The sequence below is a fragment of the Homalodisca vitripennis genome, chromosome 2, assembly GCF_021130785.1.
Source record: "Homalodisca vitripennis isolate AUS2020 chromosome 2, UT_GWSS_2.1, whole genome shotgun sequence".
Taxonomy (NCBI): domain Eukaryota; kingdom Metazoa; phylum Arthropoda; class Insecta; order Hemiptera; family Cicadellidae; genus Homalodisca; species Homalodisca vitripennis.
Window position 1 is genome coordinate 28,717,119 of NC_060208.1, and position 27,144 is coordinate 28,744,262.

The 27,144-nt window shown below is 34.4% G+C and overlaps 1 protein-coding gene across 4 annotated transcripts in view; it reads left to right on the top strand.

Moving 5' to 3' along the window:
* Positions 1 to 27,144, top strand: part of LOC124353734 — a 388,950-nt gene that overhangs the window by 306,620 nt on the left and 55,186 nt on the right. The window lies entirely within an intron of this gene.

Sequence of the window (27,144 nt, forward strand, 5' to 3'; positions counted from 1 at the left end):
TTAGTTTCAGTAAAACCTTATCAAATGCTGATCCATTTAGAAAACTTGAATAAAGTCTTTTTATGTATATTTAATAGAAATCTGCCTATTTTGTTTGTACAAAGTTAAACTTATTTTGAAGTTGTTAAGTAAAGCGGAGAAAAACAATTGTTTGAAATCGGTAACGGAACGTTTTCTGTCAGAACTTGTTTTTGAAATACTAATTATGCAGCTTCGGATGAGCCGAAGTTTCTTTGGAGTAAACATTGAATACAAATTGTTTTAATCAAAAACCTTTGCGAAAGGTTCTCTCTGCCGTAGCAGTATTTCGCTAAGAAATATCTCTGTGAAACAAACTTTACTGCTTTGTTACTGATAATTATAATTTATCTTTGAGTTTAAGACTCAGCATTTACTTAAATTACAGTTTTCATTAAACGTCAAATACGTGTTATATCTGGGAATATTGAAACACAATTTTACCAAAATTTATTCCATCCAATTTTGTCTTGATTTCTGAGGCCTTAAGTGACTTAATTGAAGTGTTGAAAGAAAATAATTTGCATACCCTTCACTCTGGTTTTAGCATATGATTGCGTATTATCGGCGATCTGAAGAACTAAATAACAGTCGGTATTTTAGCATTATCGTTGCGTTATAATAGTTTTTATATTTATTTACCCCAAATATAATATATTTAGATGAATTTAAAGGACATAATTATTTTGTTAGATAAAACTATAACTTGCACGATATTCTAGGGTTAAATACTCTCAGGAAGTATTTTCGTGAATGAAACTTGTAACTCAGACTAATAACGGAAACAATTAAAATTCAAATAGTGAAATATACAATGTTCCTATTGCGCCAATGGCGCAGTGTAGCGGGTACAGTGGTTATCGTAAGTTGATCGTGGCTGCTGTTTGGATGGGTGACCGCTGAGCGATCCTGTCCTTGCAAGCAAGCAGCCCGCCTTCCCGGCCGTTGGTGGTGATTCGAAAGTTACCTTCAAGCCGTTGGTCCCCAGTTTAAGTGTTGGAGAGGGCTTCTTAGCCCTAACTTTGGCTGGTAAAATAAGATAACTTAACTTAACTTTTTTATTGCTATTGAATCAAACCCACCTCGCAAATAAGAGTGTAAAATGTGTTCCCTCCAGATATAAAGCGGAATTAAATGCACATCACTTATATAAAACGTTTGTTGCTTCGTTCATTGCTTTAAAACGTTGATGTTATAACACAACTGCTTAATCTCCACTGTTCTGAAATAGAACTCCAGATCTAGAAATACCGCGCCAAGTGCACGTGTAATGAGGGAGACAATACCTGTCATATTTAGACGTGTCGTGACAGGGAGTGGGCGACAATGACAAGTCATTTGTTACATTTTTGTTCCCGGCAATTTGTAATATTGTTCTTCATTTCCATGTCTGTCGCGCGGCGCCGCACCTTTGTCGGAGCTGTAATTTTTATCGCCTCCCCCTCCCCCTCTCTTGATGGATCGTGCAGTCTGTTACATGTTAGTAGTGCATTAGTCAACGCTCCCTTGTTGTAACCAATAATAGAGGTTGTTTTACTATTCAATTCAGTTGTGATGATTCATCAAGAAGATAAATATTGGTAATTGTACGGGAACATAAAAGTTGTATGGAGTCGTGAATAGTTTGCCCTAAGAATTGGACTGGTTTTGTGTGAGAGGGTTCTGTAAATCTTCCACGATGGATTAAAATGAGGCACTTCAACTCTTCTTACCTTTGGATAAAACTCTTGTTCTGCAAGAAACTAAGTATCACCTACTTACCTGAAGGAAAGGCCGACATTTTTAATACGGAGTTGCCGCATAAATACCCGATAGAATTTATTGGTTGACGTTAAATGTGTGCTAAATCGTTTCGCTCTCTTCAAGACAGTGACTGTGGGATCGAGTGGACACTTACGGGCCTCACTACAAGAGTTTTCTTCCTTCTTATATTTGTATAAAACTCTTGTTCTGCAAGAAACTAAGTATCACCTACTTACCTGAAGGAAAGGCCGAAATTTTTAATACGGAGTTGCCGCATAAATACCCGATAGGATTTATTGGTTGACGTTACATGTGTGCTAAATCGTTTCGCTCTCTCTTCAAGACAGTGACTGTGGGATCGAGTGGACACTTACGGGCCTCACTACAAGAGTTTTCTTCCTTCTTATATTTGTATAAAACTCTTGTTCTGCAAGAAACTAAGTATCACCTACTTACCTGAAGGAAAGGCCGAAATTTTTAATACGGAGTTGCCGCATAAATACCCGATAGGATTTATTGGTTGACGTTACATGTGTGCTAAATCGTTTCGCTCTCTTCAAGACAGTGACTGTGGGATCGAGTGGGACACTTACGGGCCTCACTACAAGAGTTTTCTTCCTTCTTATATTTGTATAAAACTCTTGTTCTGCAAGAAACTAAGTATCACCTACTTACCTGAAGGAAAGGCCGAAATTTTTAATACGGAGTTGCCGCATAAATACCCGATAGGATTTATTGGTTGACGTTACATGTGTGCTAAATCGTTTCGCTCTCTTCAAGACAGTGACTGTGGGATCGAGTGGACACTTACGGGCCTCACTACAAGAGTTTTCTTCCTTCTTATATTTGTATAAAACTCTTGTTCTGCAAGAAACTAAGTATCACCTACTTACCTGAAGGAAAGGCCGAAATTTTTAATACGGAGTTGCCGCATAAATACCCGATAGGATTTATTGGTTGACGTTACATGTGTGCTAAATCGTTTCGCTCTCTTCAAGACAGTGACTGTGGGATCGAGTGGACACTTACGGGCCTCACTACAAGAGTTTTCTTCCTTCTTATATTTGTATAAAACTCTTGTTCTGCAAGAAACTAAGTATCACCTACTTACCTGAAGGAAAGGCCGAAATTTTTAATACGGAGTTGCCGCATAAATACCCGATAGGATTTATTGGTTGACGTTACATGTGTGCTAAATCGTTTCGCTCTCTTCAAGACAGTGACTGTGGGATCGAGTGGACACTTACGGGCCTCACTACAAGAGTTTTCTTCCTTCTTATATTTGTATAAAACTCTTGTTCTGCAAGAAACTAAGTATCACCTACTTACCTGAAGGAAAGGCCGAAATTTTTAATACGGAGTTGCTGCATAAATACCCGATAGGATTTATTGGTTGACGTTACATGTGTGCTAAATCGTTTCGCTCTCTTCAAGACAGTGACTGTGGGATCGAGTGGACACTTACGGGCCTCGCTACAAGAGTTTTCTTCCTTCTTAGCAGTCTCAGCGAGGTCAGAGCTGGACGTTTCGATTCGTCTTCAATATCTTTATGTCTAATCTGACAAGTTAAATCGGCTATCATTCCCTGAATAAAATTATAGACCAAAAGAGTAATAGACTAGGTATGCAAATGTCGAGTTTAGCTCCAGTCCACGTTCCTCTTACGTGCAGCATCTGAAATCAGATGATATCGCAGACCTGACTCCTGAAATCTGGAGACATATTCATCTGAAGGTTTCCAAAAATAATCGGCGATGAAGAAGCTCAAAAATGAACTATTTTCATCGCTTCGACATCAGGGACACCTTGATTACAAAATGTAGTACAATCTAGGTGAATAGTTTTTCTCATTGTTTTATGAGGTACACAATTGAGTGCGTTATGAGTAGACTAGGTAATTTCATAAAGGCCACTCAGTAGGTAATGCCGAATGAATGTAACTTATTGGTAAAACTATGTAACCAATGTCCAAACTGAAACTCAGTTTTAATTCATCGTGCGCCATTAACACTGCCGTAAAACATACTTACAGTTACAATAAAATTCTGAATTGTACTCTTGTACAAAAGTGTATTGGCATGATGATAGACTCTTATTATATAGCGTGGCTTACATAGAAAAATAAAAGCATTTTCATAAAGTTAAATCGTCAATAGGGATTGAATTACAAAGGTATTACCAAACGTTTTAATTATCGATACCGTACATAATTTAATTGGTTAGTATGCAGAATTTTTCAAATATTACAAAGACTTTGATTACAGAGTTTCATTGACTGACGTTCTCTTCAAAGCTAGTTTGCTTGAATTAAATTCCATGATTAATTTGGTTTCTATTTTGAAAGTCGCCTTTTTTTAACGGACTCTTTAAAAGTCGAAGAAAGAAAGGGCCATTAGGTAATTGCATTAGCTTCAATTAACTCGAGTGCTCGGCTCACCGGATATCGTGCTTTAGCCCCGCGTGCAAACTTTAGTTTGGCCTCACTTGTACGTAAGCCTCGTCTTACACAAGTAGTACTATTCCTGTAACGGATTTAATTGGCTGTTTCCCCGGGTACTTTCACGACTTTAATTAGTCGATTCAATCGTCCAGCGGTGGATTGAATCCAGGTTAATTATCGGGAACCACGTTTAGTGACCATTGATGAGTACACGTGGCGCACGTGTTGACATTGCCAAATCACAAAACATTGCTTTGGTTAACCCGGCTGGTTTTCTCAGGACACGAGTTTTGTTTACAATGTAATAAATTCTGTTTTCTCGTTACTGTTGAATGTTATGTTAGGATAACCGTGTTCTGCTAGATTATTTACTGAATACATTCCGTTAATTCTCTCAGTGACATAAGCTAAGGTATTTTATTCATTCCTTCTTTGAGTTTAGTTTTATTATGTTATTTTAATCTGATGTGCATCCTTCATCGGGCTTTTGGCTATTGGATGCTCTATTTTATTTCACAATTATCGAGTTTGTTTTTTTTTAAGTTCTTTTGATTGTTAAGTTTACTTTTAGTTTGTTTGAAGATTATGTTATTATGTGATTATTTTTAAGTTTGTAAATATTTCAAGATCAATGGTTTTATATTCTTTGTTGTTTTTGTTTTGTATAAATATATTGTAAAGTTTGTAAATACTGTGAAATAAAATCTTTTTGAAATGAAATTTTTAAGATTTTACTCATTGAAAACCTTTGAAAATATTTTGAATCTCAATTGTAGCCTATATGGATTTGGGGTTTTTTAGACCGCCACACACAGAATTTAAACCACTATTGTTTCATTCATTTTTGCACACTTAATAGATGTACAATAGGGGCTTGCCTCAATTTTGCTATAATTACATTTTATTTAATCGTTTAAAAGACAATAGAATAAGAATAAAGTGAGCGGTGTATTGGAAATGAAAGGAAAGGAAGACATATGGGTTAGTATTAAACTAACTCGTTATCGCTATAATAGCCTTAGAAGTAAAGTTTACAATTTTCGGAATTTAGTTAAGTAGTCCTTTTTTATCATTTCGTAAATTGAAATGTATTTAAAAACTCTTAGTATGTGAACAAAATGTATGCGATTGTTGTATTACGTCTGTATCTATAATGTCAACACCTCTTTTCGTTGCCGTTCTAACCATCATCATTATCATTGTCATCGACATTTATAGTGTAAGGTTTGAGGTTTTTAGATACACTCCAATTTTATTATCTTCAATTGTAAGTAATTAAATTATTGTTGGCTTTCAAATCCGGTTGACTATACTAACGAGGTTTAATGTCACTTATAGTAATCACTTTATGCTCAGGTATTAATAGTGTTTGCTATTAAAATCAGAAAGACTGAGTTCATTGCAAGGGATATGGATATGGATGTAATATTAAAATTTTTTTGTAGCAGGTACACTTAAACTTACTCAAGAATAAATATTCCTATTAAAGTATGTAGCCTATGTAATCTGAAAACAACAAACGTATAATCTTTATATACAGAGTATTCACAAAAGGGTATCACCAACTTCTGTAGGAGGTAGCATTCATTATTTCAAGGAAAAAATGTAACATAAATATGGGTAGAGAAATGTTTCTTTTAGACGCTAGCTGCCATTTTGTATTTTTAATACAAATTATTATCTTTAAAACTATTCAAGCTAAGGAAACCAAATTTGGCTCATAGAGTTGAATAGATCAGAGAAAGATATTTTAAGTCAAATAAAACCAAAAAAATCCGTATATGGTTATAAAAATACACTAGACATCAACTATTTGAGAAATTTCATTACAATTCCAACTGTACTTTTCTAACAAAAATCGTCCTGTGTACTATTACTAATACTACATGTTGTACCATTGTGACAGATAAAGCAGGATATGAGCACTTACTGTATACTATTACTAATACCTCATGTTGTACCATTGTGACAGATAAAGCAGGATATGAGCACTTACTGTATACTATTACTAATACTACATGTTGTACCATTGTGACAGATAAAGCAGGATATGAGCACGTGCTGTATACTATTACTAATACTACATGTTGTACCATTGTGACAGATAAAGCAGGATATGAGCACGTGCTGTATACTATTACTAATACTACATGTTGTACCATTGTGACAGATAAAGCAGGATATGAGCACGTGCTGTATACTATTACTAATACTACATGTTGTACCATTGTGACAGATAACGCAGGATGTGAGCACGTGCTGTATACTATTACTAATACTACAGATGATATGAGCACGTGCTGTACTTAAAGCAGGATGTGAGCACGTGCTGTATACTATTACTAATACTACATGTTGTACCATTGTGACAGATAAAGCAGGATATGAGCACGTGCTGTATACTATTACTAATACTACATGTTGTACCATTGTGACAGATAAAGCAGGATATGAGCACGTGCTGTATACTATTACTAATACTACATGTTGTACCATTGTGACAGATAAAGCAGGATATGAGCACGTGCTGTATACTATTACTAATACTACATGTTGTACCATTGTGACAGATAAAGCAGGATATGAGCACGTGCTGTATACTATTACTAATACTACATGTTGTACCATTGTGACAGATAAAGCAGGATATGAGCACGTGCTGTATACTATTACTAATACTACATGTTGTACCATTGTGACAGATAAAGCAGGATATGAGCACGTGCTGTATACTATTACTAATACTACATGTTGTACCATTGTGACAGATAAAGCAGGATATGAGCACGTGCTGTATACTATTACTAATACTACATGTTGTACCATTGTGACAGATAAAGCAGGATATGAGCACGTGCTGTATACTACTATTACTAATACTACATGTTGTTGTACCATTGTGACAGATAAAGCAGGATATGAGCACGTGCTGTATACTATTACTAATACTACATGTTGTACCATTGTGACAGATAAAGCAGGATATGAGCACGTGCTGTATACTATTACTAATACTACATGTTGTACCATTGTGACAGATAAAGCAGGATATGAGCACGTGCTGTATACTATTACTAATACTACATGTTGTACCATTGTGACAGATAAAGCAGGATATGAGCACGTGCTGTATACTATTACTAATACTACATGTTGTACCATTGTGACAGATAAAGCAGGATATGAGCACGTGCTGTATACTATTACTAATACTACATGTTGTACCATTGTGACAGATAAAGCAGGATATGAGCACGTGCTGTATACCATTGTGACAGATTATGAGCACGTGCTGTATACTATTACTAATACTACTTGTACAGATAAAGCAGGATATGAGCACGTGCTGTATACTATTACTAATACTACATGTTGTACCATTGTGACAGATAAAGCAGGATGTGAGCCTGTCGCTGAACTTTGAACAACAAAGTTCGCCACGCATTGGGACACAAAGGCGTTAGAGGGTTGATTCTCAATACCCTCTGTAGACTTGGCGGTGATTGTGTATGTACCATTAACGAGAATTCCCCCCTTTGCTTTGTGATTGTTTCTCTGAATATCGCAAAGGGTGCAAAACATATTTTTACGCCAGTTGTTTTATCGTGCTAAATATGTTTATTGAGCACCGAAGTTATCAGTAATATGTAATATATATGTAAAGACATACACATGTATAACGTAATTTAATACTTTGTGTCTTATTAGTTACTCGTTTAATAATTTTGCCATTATTCTTTAGCCCTAAATATGTTTTAGGACATAATTTTTGTCCGTCCCCCAAGGAGAGTTGTAGTTTTCTATGTATCTCATCTTCTGACAAACTCGTTTACTAATTTTAGCTCATGTGAAGGAAACATCCAAATTAATTGAATCACAAACAGGGTTCTATGTAATAGTAATTTTTATAAATTACTAATCTTCAGAATAAGAAGTTCGTAATAACTAAATAAATTCTTTATTTTCTGAATTTGCAAAATTCTTTAGAACCTTCGTTAAATACATTAATATTTAGATAAATAAATAGTCCTTGCCAGCCCTGACCTTAAATACACAAAATAACAAAAAATAATTAATTACTTAATAATTAATGTTTTTAGTATTGACAATATGTAGTTCGTGGCGCGACCAAGAAAATTAAATTTACTTAAATCTTTTGCCAGAACGGAGCAGATTTGATAACATTTTACAAATTAATAATTGGACAAAACTCCATTAATACATTGGCTAAAATAGCAATATTATTTTAAATCCCATCACTGTATCCTCGACGTTGGAACCTCAACCCCATAATCGTAATTTAAGTAATCGGTGTAAACATACATCAAGGAGGCTTTAAATTACCGGCAGTAATTTATGTCACGGTTAAATTACTTGAACAATTTACTAATATTGAAAATATAAGTTATAGGTAACTTTTATATTATATACTAGTTGAGGGAATGGTATTCAAATCAGACTGGGGATATGTACAATGTTTTGTGGGGAATTGTGATAATTTTCATGAAAGTTTCTGAAACTCGACTTTTCAGGATTAATTTTGAGCCCATTGACACTACACCGTTTGTTTATAAAATCCAAATGTTGTACAGGGGAAGTGGATAGTTGATCAGGGTTTATATTGTGAAGCAAAGACTGTGGTGTCATCTGTGTACATTAATAAATTTACATCAGAGACAAAGGAAGGAGGGTCGTTAAGATACGCGATAAAGAGAAGTGGGCCTTCATCGAGCCTTGTGGGACTCCAAACAGCTACTTTCAACGCCATCCAACATAATTTTTTGTTGCTGTTGGTTAAAAAAATACATAATCCAACTCTGATTTCTTTCCGATACTCTATATAACCTTATTTTGTCAATGAGAATATGAAAATGTACAGAATCAAACTCTCAAAAGAAGTCGCCGGACTCTCTTACTGAGATTAGAAAAATAAATTCATTGAACGAATCAAGGATAAAGTTGAGACTGATAGGTGCTAACATGGGAAGAAAAGACCTGCCATTGTTGTAGACGTGTGTTCGCTCTATGCTTAATAATATTACTCTTTTCCCCGTCAATTCACGACAGGTAAGTCGACAACAAAGGGTAACAAATTCGCCGGTCGGGGAGTTGGCTATTCATATGATAATTTTGAGCCAACACCCGCCGTCTGCGGCGTTGTAATAGAATATCTCTACACGAGTCGTGCTTGTTCTACATGGAAATTATGTTTTAGCTCTTCGCACTCAGGAATACCTCTTTGTTATCAGTACTTGTTTTGTTCGCGGTCTTTTGTTCGTAGTGAGTTTTTTAAATCGAGCTGCCCTATATTCATTATATGGTGTTTATATCAAGAGTGGTAGGATGTCTTTTATATTATGTATGGGTATTTGAAGGACACTTAAGTTTATAATTGCGTGGTATTTAGAAGCATATGTATGTTTATTAGTACTGCATTAGGGATTTAAAATAAGACTCTTAGGTACAAATTAGTGTTGACGCATTTCAACCAAACCGATTATTGTTTAGTAGCTTTGATTAATAAATACTGTCCATAATTTTAATAATGCAACAACAAGTAATTAATGTTGTACTAATCATTTTGTCACACGACAATGCTTAAGGGCACCGGAAACACGAAGTAACGGACTGAATTTCGCTATGCCCCCCTGTATTTGAACGTCGGTTTTAGCATCCCCCAAAGATGTTTGCAGGTGGGTCCCAGGTTGAGAATGTTGATCTTGACGTTCAGAGTCGATTGGACTTGGCTAGTGTGGTCGTCGTGTGTGAGAATGTGTAAATATGCAAAATTATGTGTATTAAAAGACAGTTTTTTTTTAACTGTATGGTGAGTACATGTCGCTCTAGTAATATTTCACATTAACATGACAGATTATTTTAATAACATAATAAATAATTTTAGTAAATTCAATATCATGCTTTACCTGGTCAAAATAAAAATGTTCTTAGACTATAATTTCCGAGTTAACCTGAGAAGTCTTGGAATATTTGACAGGCATTTGCAAATAAAACTCTTAAATTGTATACAGCCCGTTTTTATATGTTTTACCCGATTGCGATGGAAAACAAAAGACGCGATCTTCAGATTCAAGGGATTCTGGTATTTTTGCAGAGTTACAGTCCGGAGTTGACCAAAGTTCGAATAGTGCATTTTAGTACCAATGGAGCACGTGGTATTATTTTCTGACCGGTTTATGAAACCCATTTTTGAGTTCTCTACATATCGAAAATATTAACATACTAGCAGTTACCCGCGGTTTCGCTCGAAATTTCGTAGGTTCTGCACCTGTATGAGCACTTGTGGTTCGAGTGAATTATGCCTCTGACGCCAGTATATTTATATTTACTTCTTTTTTAGTATTTTTGTTTCATAGTTGATTGTTCCGTTTTCCCGATCAAGAAAATATATATCACAGATCTGAAAAGACTACTTCTTTCAAAAGATAACCAAGATGGGTTTTATAAAAGTCTTCGATTTCATAGTAACTTTGTCTTTTATGTCTAACACTTAATATTTCCTTAACATGTACTGTTAAAAGTACATTAACAAGGACACTATTTACATGTTTGATTAGTCAAATTCCTACCGGTCTTCATTTTAAGACGTTTTCTAAGGTAGATACTTACCTAATCATTGAAATAAAAAAAACTGAGTGAAAACTAATGGTTACTCCTTAGAACATTTACATAAATAAATGTAAACGAATTTAAAAACAGTGGTTTAATTAATTAAACATATGTTTGTGCTGTCATAAAACATTGTTTACAAAGAACAATTGATTCATAATTTTTCAACGATTTGTTTTATTGACTAATGGGGAATTCTCGACAAAGGTCTTTGGGAAATGTTCGCGAAAACTTTAGTTTAATCAAAGACACTAAGTGAAACTTTTACTTGTAACGAGCCACAAATAAACTTTCCTTTTCATAGTTATCATATTTATTTTTCACTATCACTGAGTAGAACAACAGTAAAAGATTACTCAATTGTATTTTAATTCTTGGCTGTTCCAAAGAATACCAGTTCACTGAACAATTTCTAATAAATGTGTACATTATAGTGTATATGCGTTGCAAAATTCTTTATATTCCAGGGTTATGTGTCGTTACGTACCAATCGATATTTTTAATATTAATTCAACCTTTTAATTAATAATTTGTTTTAGTGCTTAATCAAGATTAATTGTGAGTATAAAACAACTATTATCATTGGATACATACCTTTTACATAATAAAAAACTATACCGTATGAATTTTTCTTTACGTCTTTGCGTACTGCAGAAATATTGGCGGGACCAAGGTACAGCGGAAGGTGAGCTTTTGTTTATTTAATGTCTCAAAGATATCCTCGGGGAAATTAACAGATATCGAATCTGTAAACACCACGGGACTCATCAACGCCCTGTTTTGTTTGCGAAGTATTTCAATCAACAAATCCCCGTTTATTTATTCAGCGACGACCTGTATTATTCGTGCTTCTCGTGTTTCCAGGTAACATTGTTCGAACATTAATTACAAGTATAACGCCGGATTTGTAATCAAACCGTTGACGTTTTGCTTCAAATAAATATTTATCTTGTTTGCTTTTAATTAATTGAAATTCGTTCTTTGTAATAAATTGTTTATATCTTAGTTTATTTCGGTAACTAAGAGAATATTTTCACGATTCTTTTCTTGAGTGAACGCACGAGACGTTTAAGCACTCATGAATCGTGAGATATTGGCAAGTGTCTTCGATAGATATTCATTCATACCGAATATAAAGTTGCTTGTTTTGTTTTAATTTTCCGAGGCTTCATGAAGTAACTCCTCCTTGAAATATAATTGTTAATCTTATTACATATCGTGACTTCCAGGTGGAGTAAAACCGAAAACACAAATCATGGTAGCTACGGAATTCATGGTGAAGCGACCCTAGCGATATCCACGATGTATTCCAGGCATGGACGTTACTCATTGTAATTACCAACTGAACTGTACAAGGATACGTGCTGAAAGTCTTGGCCAGTGCAGATGCCCAGATTTAAGTGACACGGCGGTCTTTGCTGTGCCCAGTGTAGGTTCAATTGAAAGGTATAAGCCAGCCAGAAGTAAGCCCTCCTGGTGACGGAACCCCGTTTAGTTGCACCAGTTTTGGGAACTATGTGGCTTGTGACAGAGGTTTAAGTGCACTGGAACCATTTTTAAGGTGTTGAGATGTGTATATATATATATATATATATATATATATATATATATATATAAAACACATATATTGATCAGTAGCGGTAATTAGGATTACTTCGTTACATGAAAGTTAATAACATTAACATTTGAAGTCAACCTAATCGGGTATACAATATTGTATCTTACGCTTACGTGAGGTCAATTGTAGTAGGAGATTGAGCATATTTTACTACATCCAGTCTACTTTCCTTCTCTTCCCACCTAAGTGGTCTCCAGTTGGGTTCATCATACTATTTTAGTAGTAAACGTGAGGTCAATTGTAGTAGGGGATTGACAGGTATTACTACATTTCCAGTCTACTTTCCTTCTCTTCCTACCTAAGTGGTCTCCAGTTGGGTTCATCATACTATTTTAGTAGTAAACGTGAGGTCAAGTTGTAGTAGGAGATTGAACAGGTATTTACTACATCCAGTTAAACTACTTTCCTTCTCTTCCCACCTAAGTGGTCTCCAGTTGGGTTCATCATACTATTTTAGTAGTAAAACGTGAGGTCAGTTGTAGTAGGGGATTGACAGGTATTACTACATTTAAACTACTTTCCTTCTCTTCCCACCTAAGTGGTCTCCAGTTGGGTTCATCACACTATTTTAGTAGTAAACGTGAGGTCAGTTGTAGTAGGGGATTGACAGGTATTACTACATTTAAACTACTTTCCTTCTCTTCCCACCTAAGTGGTCTCCAGTTGGGTTCATCACACTATTTTAGTAGTAAATGTGAGGTCAGTTGTAGTAGGGGATTGACAGGTATTACTACATTTAAACTACTTTCCTTCTCTTCCCACCTAAGTGGTCTCCAGTTGGGTTCATCACACTATTTTAGTAGTAAACGTGAGGTCAGTTGTAGTAGGGGATTGACAGGTATTACTACATTTAAACTACTTTCCTTCTCTTCCTACCTAAGTGGTCTCCAGTTGGGTTCATCACACTATTTTAGTAGTAAACGTGAGGTCAGTTGTAGTAGGGGATTGACAGGTATTACTACATTTAAACTACTTTCCTTCTCTTCCTACCTAAGTGGTCTCCAGTTGGGTTCATCATACTGTTTAGTAGTAAACGTGAGGTCAGTTGTAGTAGGGGATTGACAGGTATTACTACATTTAAACTACTTTCCTTCTCTTTCCATCTTAGTAGCTTCCAGTTGAGCTCATTGCAATCCTTTAGCAAAGTCGATTGACAATATCAGGATAAAAGCAACTCTCTTCACACATTAAAACATCACTGGACCAGACCAGGAACTAGCAACATTGGCATTGCAATTACTTAACATTATATCTTTATTAAAAAGAAAACGAATGGTAAAACATTGCAGTTCCGTTTACTGCGAAATTATATGCGTATCAGAAACACATGGACTCCAGATAATGTACATTTTATAAATAAATTCAAATTAAAAGTCCGATCCGGATTTTCAGAATAAGATTGTATTTAAAAAGTTACAAAATCTCTAATTTGAAATGCCGTTTATTACATTTAAAGAGGTGACTGATAAAAAATTTACTAAGTTTGAAAAGTCGACGAAGGATGATTAATTTGTAGATAACATAACTAACTACTGCAGTTTCTGAACGAGACTTGAACACGTATCGAGTACGGCCTTCAACTCTGCTGGCCACTGCAGTACGGTCAGATAAAAGATAGTAAAGAGACCTACGTACTGCAGATACGCTGGCAAGGCGCCAACTCTGCTGTGGCCCATTTGTCAACTGGAATTACACCAAAATTGATTCATCCAATCCTACTCTGCATAAGTCAATCACACTTGCAAATGGCGAGCAGTAAAAAATATCTGACTGGCACGCTGTTTATTTTCTGGTTATGCGTATTAAGGCTAATAATGTAAATCTCTTTTTTCTCACTAAGACAGTCGAACTATTTGCGAACAATATTGCCTTGTCAAACACGGTACTGTCAAAACTATAAGATTACTTCTCAACATATTAATGTTGATTTTAAAATAATGGTCTATAAAGCTTATAAAACTTTAAGATACGGTACTTTTTAACAGAATTTCAAGTAAAGAAAATAATTTTTTTCTGTTTGTATGTTAAGATTGAGTAATAATATTGAGATAGTAAAAATGACTTTTTTCTCCGAATAAACTCTAGGTGAATCCGGATTCGGTTTAAAATAGCTACAAATACGTAACATAAACATAAAAATTGTTCTGTGTTTTCTATCGATCACATTTTTTATTTTTTCCTATTTTGCATTTTTTTAATTATTGGTGTTTCTTTTTAAATATGTTTTTAGTATCCATTTATTAATAACACAAACATTTTATTGGTATTTGTGTATTGGTATTTTTAATATTTACATTATGAATAAAAAGTCATCAAACCTTTTTTCTTATACTTGCAGAAATCATTTTTTAATCCTCATTTTGTACTGTAGTATGCTTACTTTTGTATATATTTTGCATCATAAATTTAATAAACAGCTAATTTTACAATCTCTGTGTTTTGATGTGTCATATTATCAGGTTACATTATTACATGGCTTACATCAATTCCAATTGTAATTGGGCCCGTCAGTAATGAGGCGATCCTCATTAGTACATTTGCCACATAACTTTGTCACAATTATACACTTGTTGTAAACGATAGTTGTCTGTGATGATACGTAATTGAGCTCCACTCGTGCCTTGTTACTGCGAGTATCATATTAACTGCGATAGTTTTTCATTTTCCTATTTACAAGAACTATATGCAATGTTATAAGCTATATAATACTATTTGCTATTAGTGCTTTCATTCTTCTCGTAGGGAGATGGGTGGCCGTTCTGTTTTTCATTACTTTCATGAAAAGTGGTATCAGACTTTGCAAGGTTTTTACAATGAGAACTGATTCTGAAGTACAAATGAGGTTTCTAATCGCTAGCATTTTGTGTCCAAGCCTACTGACCTGAATCACTAACAAGTGAAGGTTGAGACCAACCAGAAAACACCTTGGGTTCATTGATGAGGATAATAATGCCCGACCATGCCATTCCCAACACCGAAGAAAAGGCGCCCATATGAAGCCCACAGGTACTCAGTTTACAGATCAGCCACTCACAACTTCATTCAATACAAAGCTAGAGGGTATACCAGAGGACCCATCGACCATTCCTGATTTTTGGCAGCTTTAAAGCGTCCTCCGCAGCAGATAGAACGATGGTCTCTAATTTGTTACGATGATGTAACCTCTCACCAAATGGCTACCTGCTTTTGTCTGCCACCTTAATTCTAGTGATAAGATGATTCACATGCTACATCGTTCTCTCTTTTTCCATTCCGTGTCGTTCTTCTCAAATCTCTCTTAGCTGTCTTCTGGGTGATATTTTGTGCTTTCTATCACCACGGCCAGCAAAAATCTATTCCTCTCATTCCTGATATCCTGCTTATTGTCTAAGTCTAAATTGCCGCCGACTTCGTAGCGAAGTCCGCTTGGTCAGTGAAATACTTTGTCACGTAGTGGTACATTCTCGATTCTTTCCCCAATGTATCCTTTACATCCGGTACACCAATTTTACCTTCCTTTGGTCATGTGCTCCACATCTGCTAATACTCCTTCAGCCTCTCATGTCTACTGTACTCTGTCATCTCTCCCTTGTTGCTCACCCTCCGATATCGTATCCGGCCATGACCCTTGTTTTATCGTGTGAACGCATGGATTTCCGACATTTGCTTGTGTCACTACACTTAATAATGTTGTCCTCTTTTCCCTCATCTGTTTTATAACTCTCACTTCGCAGCCACGTCTTGTAGGTCACAAGTATAAATCGATTATTATCATCGACTCTCGATATCCCATTCTCAACTTGCCGAATCCAACTTCTCCACCTGACCTCACCGATCTTCTGTACTTAATCAATATCAATATCACTTTACTCGCATGAATCGGGATTGAAACTACATCAACCCAATACTTAAATCCCTCTAAGGATACAGACTCTCCGATTTCTTGGTATCAGTTTTCCTCGAGAGGAGTAAACTCGATGTTTTCTTCGATATGCTGACTGGTTGTTATTCCTGGACATCCTAAAACTCGGATTCTTCAGTTTTGTTATTTTGTCCTTTTGATATTTAAAAGTTGTTCTAAAACCTATGTACAAATTATTGATATTGATAAATAATGTTCAATTTATTCCAATAATATTTTAATCAGCCTCTTCGTATTTTCGTTCATTGGGAATTCCCTTATTACGAAATAATGGGTGGTACTTAACAACCTACCTTGCCTGTTTCTGCAGGCGATATTATCGTGATTTGTGTGAATATCAGTGTTTAATGTCCTATCTCAATATTTCACTCATTTACATTTTAGGCAAACTGTAGGATTTAATTTGCAAATTTTACAGCGTACAATAATAAGTGTATTTATTCTGTTTTAGGTAAGTTTCTGTTTCATCTTTCTACCTCTAACTTCAGGTATTTACTCTGCTTGAATTTTTGTTATTGTACAGATTTCAAGGCCACTGACAATTAGGTTTTATTAGTTATATATATATAACTAATAAATGAATAAATATATATATATATATATATATATATATATATGATAGTTTATGTTGTAATACGAATGGAATGAGCAGGAAATGAAGTGACAGTTTATTAGCAGGACTCCATCAAAATCGTAGAATTATACTAAATAAGAATATCTCTTTTAGTTAAAATAATATTTAGTCTTGTTATTAATTATAAGATATTAAAAATTAACATTATCATAATCTAGTACTATTTTAAGAAGAGACCGATCCACTTTTAAGCACATGGGCCACCGGCCCCTGAGGATCTTATCAAACATATTAACGGTGAGAGTCGATACAGTACGAGGTTTATAGTGCTGATAAAAATTCTACGGTCACAGATAGGATTTAAACCTGCGTTATAAAATAAATCGAAACGCTTCCATTTACACAATAAAGACGTTGAGAAACTAAATGTAAAACAAAAGGACGAAAGCTGTCGGTAATTTAGAATGATATTGGGACAAGGATGCTGGGTAAGTAAACAAGCTTTGAGAAGTCAAGTGTTATGAGCGGAACTGTCTCAGGTTGTGTTTGTTTATGTTGTTACACAGGCTGCCAACTGTCTAAACCTGAACGCCTCTTCTGGAGTATATTTCCTTCTAAATATTTGATGAACTAATTTTCCACTCATTTGACCTCTTTGAAATCTTTGAAATTAATTATGTTAAAAAAGGAGAACGTTATACAGCCGTTGAATACTTGTGTAATTGTGGAGGAATCTGTAATAGAAACTAATTCATTTTATACGTTTAACGTTTAATATTAAGATATTAGAAAACGGTTTCATAGTAACAAATGAAAAAAGTTCTATGGCAAATATTGTCGTTACAGTGCTAATTAATTTAAAAGATTCTGATTGCTCATTCGATTATAAATCTATGTATAAATTTAAAGTTAGCACTTAATTTATTGTTTAAGTTGTTGTGATTTCTGAAAAAAGTTCACTCAAGAGTTTATAAATTGTGCAAAATATTACAATAAATTTGAAATTATAGTGCTTAGATTTGTGTATGTTTATTATGGAACAAATGTTAAAATGCACTTTTTTACTGTGTCAATTGGTAATTTAATTAACGCTGAGTGCATACTAATAAGGATAAAATAAAATAATTGTTCTGCAGTAAAAGCACTAAATGTTGTAAATGCTTGCGGGTGCTTTACTGACTGCGATATAGATGTATAGCTTCGTATTCACTAATAAATTCCAGCATTTACGTTATTGGCTGAACTTTAGTGAAGCCTATCACTCGTCGGGAGGTTGGAAAAGAATGTAATTTCTGCCCGTCTGTTCTGCACAATATCTCAAAAACTAAATTACTTTTCGGTTTTAAATTTTGCATGAAACTTCATTTCTACGTAAGTAACGCTAAATTCGATAATGGTGCATGTCACCCTTTGGCTGAGCGTCAGCGACTAGTTTTACATATGGTTAACCATGTTGACAACCAAAAAGTAATAGAATAAATCAATTTTTAAACAAACAGTGCACAATTATATAAGATTTGATCATATAACATCTTTATCCACGTTTTAGACAGAAAAAAATACGGTGGAAAGACAATGTTAAAATTCATTGACAAGATTTATTTCAGCGCACTCTTGCATACCTGTAGTAGTAACCTCCATAGCTGGACGGAAATTCTTGTATTTGAACACTGCTATGAGCCTCACTTAATTAACAAAAATTTGAATGCTTCGTTAAGCAAGATATCTTGAGAAAATTTCTTGCCATCAAACCTCTATTTCTACATAGAAATGAATATGTTCTATGGTGGTCCATGTCCAATTAAGAATTTTAGCACAGCGTAAATTTTTGTATAAATTTCTTTTTTGTATGATTGTCTGTGTGTCCATCTGCTTGCAGGTCGTCTCGATAATGAAATTAGTTACAGACTTAACATTTTTAATGCAACCTCAGCGAATCCTGTTCCGCATCACGTGATGTGGTGTACTCTTACCTACTTTTGAAATTAAAGGCCATATATCTTTTTAGAAATATTTAAACTAGGAAGATGGTTTAGTTTTAAAACAATGCACCTTAATGTACTTGTGTAATGTAAGAGAATTTAAATATATTACCTAAAAACCTATTCCGATATTGGAACTTATATATAAATAATAATAACACTTTGTTTCACAATTTAACAAACTGATCTGTGAAAACTTTTAAAGGGTTTTATTTTTTGAAAAATGTGTAAAAAACGTGGCTTGTAGAGTTGACACTTACCACCTTAAATGCTGAAATTTGCAGAGGGAAAATGAAGAAAATATAATTTACATTACAAAGACTTTTTATGGTTTTATGGCCACATCCGTGTTTCATTATTTTTGTAATTGCAAAGTAGGAAGGCGATTGTCCAGATCTAGAAACACGAATTAAAGAGCTGAATCATTTCTTCAAGGGATGTGCGCAGAAACGAGAATTCTACTAATATAAAAAATGAGTGTGTAGCGGTAGTTCATAATGAGAAATGTAATTCCCAGACGACATTATTAATTTATTCCGATAAAAATAAAATTTATAAAAATGGTTTTGGATTACCCTCACGTACAGGAGTGAATAATAGATCAAAGGATGTTTTGCCCATTCTGAAGTAGTTGCAGAAATCCTTTGTATCATTTATTGCAATTTCTTTCAACAACAAGGCTTGTGACTAGAATGGTTCATTTCACAACAAGCGAGGTTTCTTTGTAATTTTCATCTAAACACAATTACAATTAAAGAAATATAGAAACATACAATATTAACAAACTCTGCGTGTTGGGGAGACACTAGTGGTCGTCGATATACATATTTAGTGTAATTGAGAATAGTTCTTAGATTAGTAAAACAAACAATATTTGCAACTTCGCGTTGTGGAGACACTAGTGGTCGTTGATATACAGTTTTAGTGTAGTTGAGAATAGTTGGTAGTTTAGTAAAACGTACAATATTAACAACTCTGCGTGTTGGGAGAAACACTAGTGGTCGTTGATATACAGTTTTAGAGTAAATTGAGAATAGTTGGTAGTTTAGTAAAACGTACAATATTAACAATTCTGCGTGTTGTGGAGGCACTAGTGGTCGTGATATACAGTTTTTAGTGTAGTTGAGAATAGTTGGTAGTTTAGTAAAACGTACAATATTAACAATTCTGCGTGTTGTGGAGACACTAGTGGTCGTTGATATACAGTTTTAGTGTAGTTGAGAATAGTTGGTAGTTAAGTAAAACGTACAATATTAACAATTCTGCGTGTTGTGGAGACACTAGTGGTCGTTGATATACAGTTTTAGTGTAGTTGAGAATAGTTGGTAGTTTAGTAAACGTACAAACAATATTTGCGTGTTGTGGAGGCATACTAGTCGTGATATACAGTTTTAGTGTAGTTGAGAATAGTTGGTAGTTAAGTAAAACGTACAATATTAACAATTCTGCGTGTTGTGGAGACACTAGTGGTCGTTGATATACAGTTTTAGTGTAGTTGAGAATAGTTGGTAGTTTAGTAAAACGTACAATATTAACAACTCTGCGTGTTGTGGAGACACTAGTGGTCGTTGATATACAGTTTTAGTGTAGTTGAGAATAGTTGGTAGTTTAGTAAAACGTACAATATTAACAACTCTGCGTGTTGTGGAGACACTAGTGGTCGTTGATATACAGTTTTAGTGTAGTTGAGAATAGTTGGTAGTTTAGTAAAACGTACAATATTAACAACTCTGCGTGTTGTGGAGACACTAGTGGTCGTTGATATACAGTTTTAGTGTAGTTGAGAATAGTTGGTAGTTTAGTAAAACGTACAATATTAACAATTCTGCGTGTTGTGGAGACACTAGTGGTCGTTGATATACAGTTTTAGTGTAGTTGAGAATAGTTGGTAGTTTAGTAAAACGTACAATATTAACAATTCTGCGTGTTGTGGAGACACTAGTGGTCGTTGATATACAGTTTTAGTGTAGTTGAGAATAGTTGGTAGTTTAGTAAAACGTACAATATTAACAATTCTGCGTGTTGTGGAGACACTAGTGGTCGTTGATATACAGTTTTAGTGTAGTTGAGAATAGTTGGTAGTTTAGTAAAACGTACAATATTAACAATTCTGCGTGTTGTGGAGACACTAGTGGTCGTGATATACAGTTTTAGTGTAGTTGAGAATAGTTGGTAGTTTAGTAAAACGTACAATATTAACAATTCTGCGTGTTGTGGAGACACTAGTGGTCGTGATATACAGTTTTAGTGTAGTTGAGAATACTTGGTAGTTTAGTAAAACGTACAATATTAACAATTCTGCGTGTTGTGGAGACACTAGTGGTCGTTGATATACAGTTTTAGTGTAGTTGAGAATAGTTGGTAGTTTAGTAAAACGTACAATATTAACAACTCTGCGTGTTGTGGAGACACTAGTGGTCGTTGATATACAGTTTTAGTGTAGTTGAGAATAGTTGGTAGTTTAGTAAAACGTACAATATTAACAACTCTGCGTGTTGTGGAGACACTAGTGGTCGTTGATATACAGTTTTAGTGTAGTTGAGAATAGTTGGTAGTTTAGTAAAACGTACAATATTAACAATTCTGCGTGTTGTGGAGACACTAGTGGTCGTTGATATACAGTTTTAGTGTAGTTGAGAATAGTTGGTAGTTTAGTAAAACGTACAATATTAACAATTCTGCGTGTTGTGGAGACACTAGTGGTCGTGATATACAGTTTTAGTGTAGTTGAGAATAGTTGGTAGTTTAGTAAAACGTACAATATTAACAATTCTGCGTGTTGTGGAGACACTAGTGGTCGTGATATACAGTTTTAGTGTAGTTGAGAATAGTTGGTAGTTATAGTAAAACGTACAATATTAACAATTCTGCGTGTTGTGGAGACACTAGTGGTCGTTGATATACAGTTTTAGTGTAGTTGAGAATAGTTGGTAGTTTAGTAAAACGTACAATATTAAAAATTCTGCGTGTTGTGGAGACACTAGTGGTCGTGATATACAGTTTTAGTGTAGTTGAGAATAGTTGGTAGTTTAATAAAACGTACAATATTAACAATTCTGCGTGTTGTGGAGGCACTAGTGGTCGTGATATACAGTTTTAGTGTAGTTGAGAATAGTTGGTAGTTTAGTAAAACGTACAATATTAACAATTCTGCGTGTTGTGGAGACACTAGTGGTCGTTGATATACAGTTTTAGTGTAGTTGAGAATAGTTGGTAGTTTAGTAAAACGTACAATATTAACAACTCTGCGTGTTGTGGAGACACTAGTGGTCGTTGATATACAGTTTTAGTGTAGTTGAGAATAGTTGGTAGTTTAGTAAAACGTACAATATTAACAACTCTGCGTGTTGTGGAGACACTAGTGGTCGTTGATATACAGTTTTAGTGTAGTTGAGAATAGTTGGTAGTTTAGTAAAACGTACAATATTAACAACTCTGCGTGTTGTGGAGACACTAGTGGTCGTTGATATACAGTTTTAGTGTAGTTGAGAATAGTTGGTAGTTTAGTAAAACGTACAATATTAACAACTCTGCGTGTTGTGGAGACACTAGTGGTCGTTGATATACAGTTTTAGTGTAGTTGAGAATAGTTGGTAGTTTAGTAAAACGTACAATATTAACAACTCTGCGTGTTGTGGAGACACTAGTGGTCGTTGATATACAGTTTTAGTGTAGTTGAGAATAGTTGGTAGTTTAGTAAAACGTACAATATTAACAACTCTGCGTGTTGTGGAGACACTAGTGGTCGTTGATATACAGTTTTAGTGTAGTTGAGAATAGTTGGTAGTTTAGTAAAACGTACAATATTAACAACTCTGCGTGTTGTGGAGACACTAGTGGTCGTTGATATACAGTTTTAGTTTAGGTTCTATTTAGGTGGCTAAACATTGCATGAAGTACATTATTAAGCAATGAATGCATATGTAATGCGGTAATGACAGTTTTAGATTATACCAGACATGAATTATAAACATATAAAGATGTTTTGCTGTGTGAGTGAGTGGAGGCCATTATATTTGGTATTGTTCTGTGACGCGCACAACCCGTTCATTAACTTCCAAGCCTCAGTCTGTAACCTCGATTTGCGGCACCGGTGAATAGACGGGACTCGGTTCATTATGAGTAAAGCACTTCAATTATTCCAGCGGCGCGGAATGAGATGCCTGGAACTTTTAAACTGCTCCAGACTTTTGACTCGTTCACGTCAGCTGCTCACTTTCGTTAGCAGGCTAGGTATCGTTATCTGCTGGTATCGTTAAACTGCTGGTATGCAGATACCCTACTTTGTGTTAGCAAGAACTTCTTGTTACAGTGATTTTCAGTGCAAGTATAAGATGCACACCTCTCATTTGTCCCGTATTTTAGACGTATCCCGCTCTTTATATTTTTCTCGTCAAGTGATATGGTTGAAGATTTGAAACGGATATTTATAAACGTTTGAATAAGAAATGTTATATAAAGTATAGTCGCATCTTGCTTAGTTCTCTGTTTATCTTTGTTTTTCTCTTATTGAAAAAATTATATATTTAAATAGAATAAGTTTAAAACGTACCATAATGTTAAGTTTAATTATGCCTTGTTTAAGAAAATGGCGCAGAAACAGTTATATCAGGTTTCAAATTGCCATACAGAAGTTTGAAACATTGATAACAGAAAAATGGGATGTTAGGCAAATTGTATGAGAATAGTGAAATATGGATTACTTGAACATTTGTTTCGCTGCGAAAAATAATAACTGAATAGTAAAGCATTTAAAAAGCGCTATCACTTACTTAAAATGTTTCAATCGAGTTATTAGTGATATTTAAATGCTAATTAACAATTCGCTGATTGTTGCATTCAACATATAAAATTATTAGCTCATTTTTGTCATTTTGAACACTTTGTAAGGAATTTGTTTGGATTTAATATACATGTTATTTTACCGAAATCAGCTTTAAATTTTGTTTTAACTGTTTATTATAACCAATAATAACTTTTTAAATATACAATAGTTCAGTTACACTATTTTTACTACTTTAAATGAGTTAATTTACTGAATTTACCTAAGAAAATCGATTAAGTTAAACTTGTATTAATGAAAGTTTAGCTGATTATTGTATTTAAGTACTGAAATTACTAGATCATTTTTGTAGTGTAAGTAATTGTGTAAGCAAATTAATTCCATATTTAGTAACTGGTGTTTGGTTACAGTGCAAAAACAAATAGACCAAGTTTAATGTTGCACTACATCCAAAATCTTTCATAAGTGTACGAAATGACAACAATGTACTGGTAATCTCATTTGTTGAATGGTACTAACAGCTGATTATCAATAATTTAAATAATACTAATGACTCGATAGTGCAATTTAAGTAAAGTGGTGCTGCTCATTAAAGGTGAACCTTTACGTTTCAATTATTATTTTTAGTAGTAATAAACTTGATATTAAAATGTTATTCATTTTACATGAAATATTCCATTTTATAGTTAGCACAATTTAAACATTGTGTATGGCTACAATATATGTAGGGAAATATGTGATTATTATTAGTTGGGTGCATTGAATTCTTAAATAATACTTGTTATTTCGTGGTTTTTATAAAATAAAATAGTACAGTAAGCATTTTCTAATGTGAGTTTCTCGCCCTTGTCTTGCCTCAGTCATTGATTACCAATTCGTCCGGGAAGAACGATGTGTCGAGAACGATAATAATCGGAATGTATGATGTAAACCGAGTTTCAGATGTTTAATTTCACTATTATTTACACTGTTATACAACCTAAATTGTTCAGTACTGGCTTCAGGTTTCTATATTACAGAATAAGAAAATGATGTTTCAGATGTTAATTTCACTATTACTTAGACTGTTATACAACATAAATTGTTCAGTACTGGCTTCAGGTTTCTATAGTACAGAATAAGAAAATGATGTTTCAGATGTTAATTTCACTATTACTTAGACTGTTATACAAACATAAATTGTTCAGTACTGGCTTCAGGTTTCTATAGTACAGAATAAGAAAATGATGTTTCAGATGTTAATTTCACTATTACTTAGACTGTTATACAACATAAATTGTTCAGTACTGGCTTCAGGTTTCTATTAGTACAGAATAAGAAAATGATGTTTCAGATGTTAATTTCACTATTACTTATACAACATAAAATTGTTCAGTACTGGCTTCAGGTTTCTAAGTACAGAATAAAAAAATGATGTTTCACAGATGTATATTACTTACACTGTTATAGAACATAAATTGTTCAGTACTAGCTTCAGGTTTCTATAGTACAGAATAATGAAAATGATGTTTCAGATGTTAATTTCACTATTACTTACACTGTTATACAACTATAAATTGTTCAGTACTGGCTTCAGGTTTCTATAGTACAGAATAAGAAAATGTAGATTTGTTCACGCCATTGCAAGGGTGGCACAGTGGTTTTGTAACTAAGGACCTCGATGCGGTATTGGAACCTGGCCAATCACTTAGGGCCTCGGGCAGGGACGTTGTTATCCCTCGGGATCGGTTACTACTAATAATACTTAGTACAGCTAATAGTAGGCTCGCTTTGTCAACAATATTGTCAATAATATTATTACAACAACCAACAAATGGATAGAATTACTCGTCCGCATACTTTAATTCAAAGAAATTAGAATGCTTTAATTTTTCTTATGAAACAAGTAAAGGCCCATTCTGTATTTCTATTGGTTTATGAATTATAAGTTAATGTTACGGTATGTATTTCTATGATAGTATTGGAAAGAAATTCAACTATTATGTCTTGTTACTTAATGCATCTTTTTATTACAATTCACGTACAGTATGATGGCTACACAAGAAGTTTATGTAGAACTTTCAGCCATTTTTTTCTCTGAAAATTATGTTTTTAGATTGTAAAAGTTTGTTCTTATTTAAATATCAATTTAATTCTACATCCCGTCCAATGTTTCAGTCCATTAACTACGTATTCTGAGATTGGAGCATTGAAAATAATTTAATAAAACATGTTTTCAACGCTAACTATTGTTAGTTTTTAAAGTTACCAAACTCATAAGTTTGACCTTTATCCCTCCCCTTCCACCACCTTACAGCACGACCTTGTGAAACGATTAGGACGAAAACACCATAGTTGTGCGTTCAGTGAGGTTACTAGGGTATGTCTGGATAATAGAATAAAAAATATTGATAAACGCCATTAAATTAATTTTCCCTAAAACTTGGAGAAGATGCTTCTCTGATGTTTAACGAGGCATTCCTACCTCGCACGTGGAAGTTTGTGCGTGGCACAAATGTTTCCTGGGTGTCGAACAGAAATTGAAGACGATCCTCTCTATGGCTTATCACCAGCATCAAGAAAAAACGTTACCATAGAAAGTGTGACAAGTCTAGTGCAAATTTATATATGATTGACAGGGAAAAACTACAGCTAAACTTGCGAAGGGGGAACTGTTTGCTTGATGCGGACCGTGAGGTAATTTGCTCTCGTTATGATATAATTAAAGTGTTACTGATTCATTAATGTACTTAGAATGTGATATAGCCGCATTTTAAAATCATTTCTAATGTGCATTGATGTTTGTATAAAATATAGTATCATTTCAATCTATTACAATGAAGGAATGAAAAACTACTCTACATTTACTACGGGATTTGATCCGTGCAAGAAAATGAGAGGAGTAATGAAAAATGTGATGTAGAAGGAGAGAGGGGCCGGAAGTGGAGTTTATGTGAGGCAATATGCCAAGGCGGTGTCTTAAAGGATTAACTGGGCTTTAGCTGTGGAATGTGTTTTTTATTGCGAATTGGAGCGTTTATTAAAAAGTTCTAACGTTGATCTAAGGGTTGCCAGATTATTACAATGACAGATTACTACAATCATGAAACAAAGGTATGTCCCGTTTGTGTTGGTCAGGCGGCGGCGGCGTAGCTATTCGTGACACCGACAGATCTGGGGGTACTTGTACGACCTCATTTCTCCACTAATCAATGTTCGGTTGAGAACGGCAATGGATTAAATGTCTCCACTTACCAATACTGCCAGAATTACCATGGTTCGGATACCACCTAAACCTGTGACTCTCTCAGTATTTTCTGGCTATTGAGACAAGACAACTAAGATTGATAAAAAATAAGCTTTTATTGTACATTAACAGAATTTAACCTTATATCAGGGAACTTTAATTTGATGAATGCTCTTAATATAATAATGATGTTTTTTGTTGTTTATCAAAAGGCAATCTTTTTCTGTAAAAG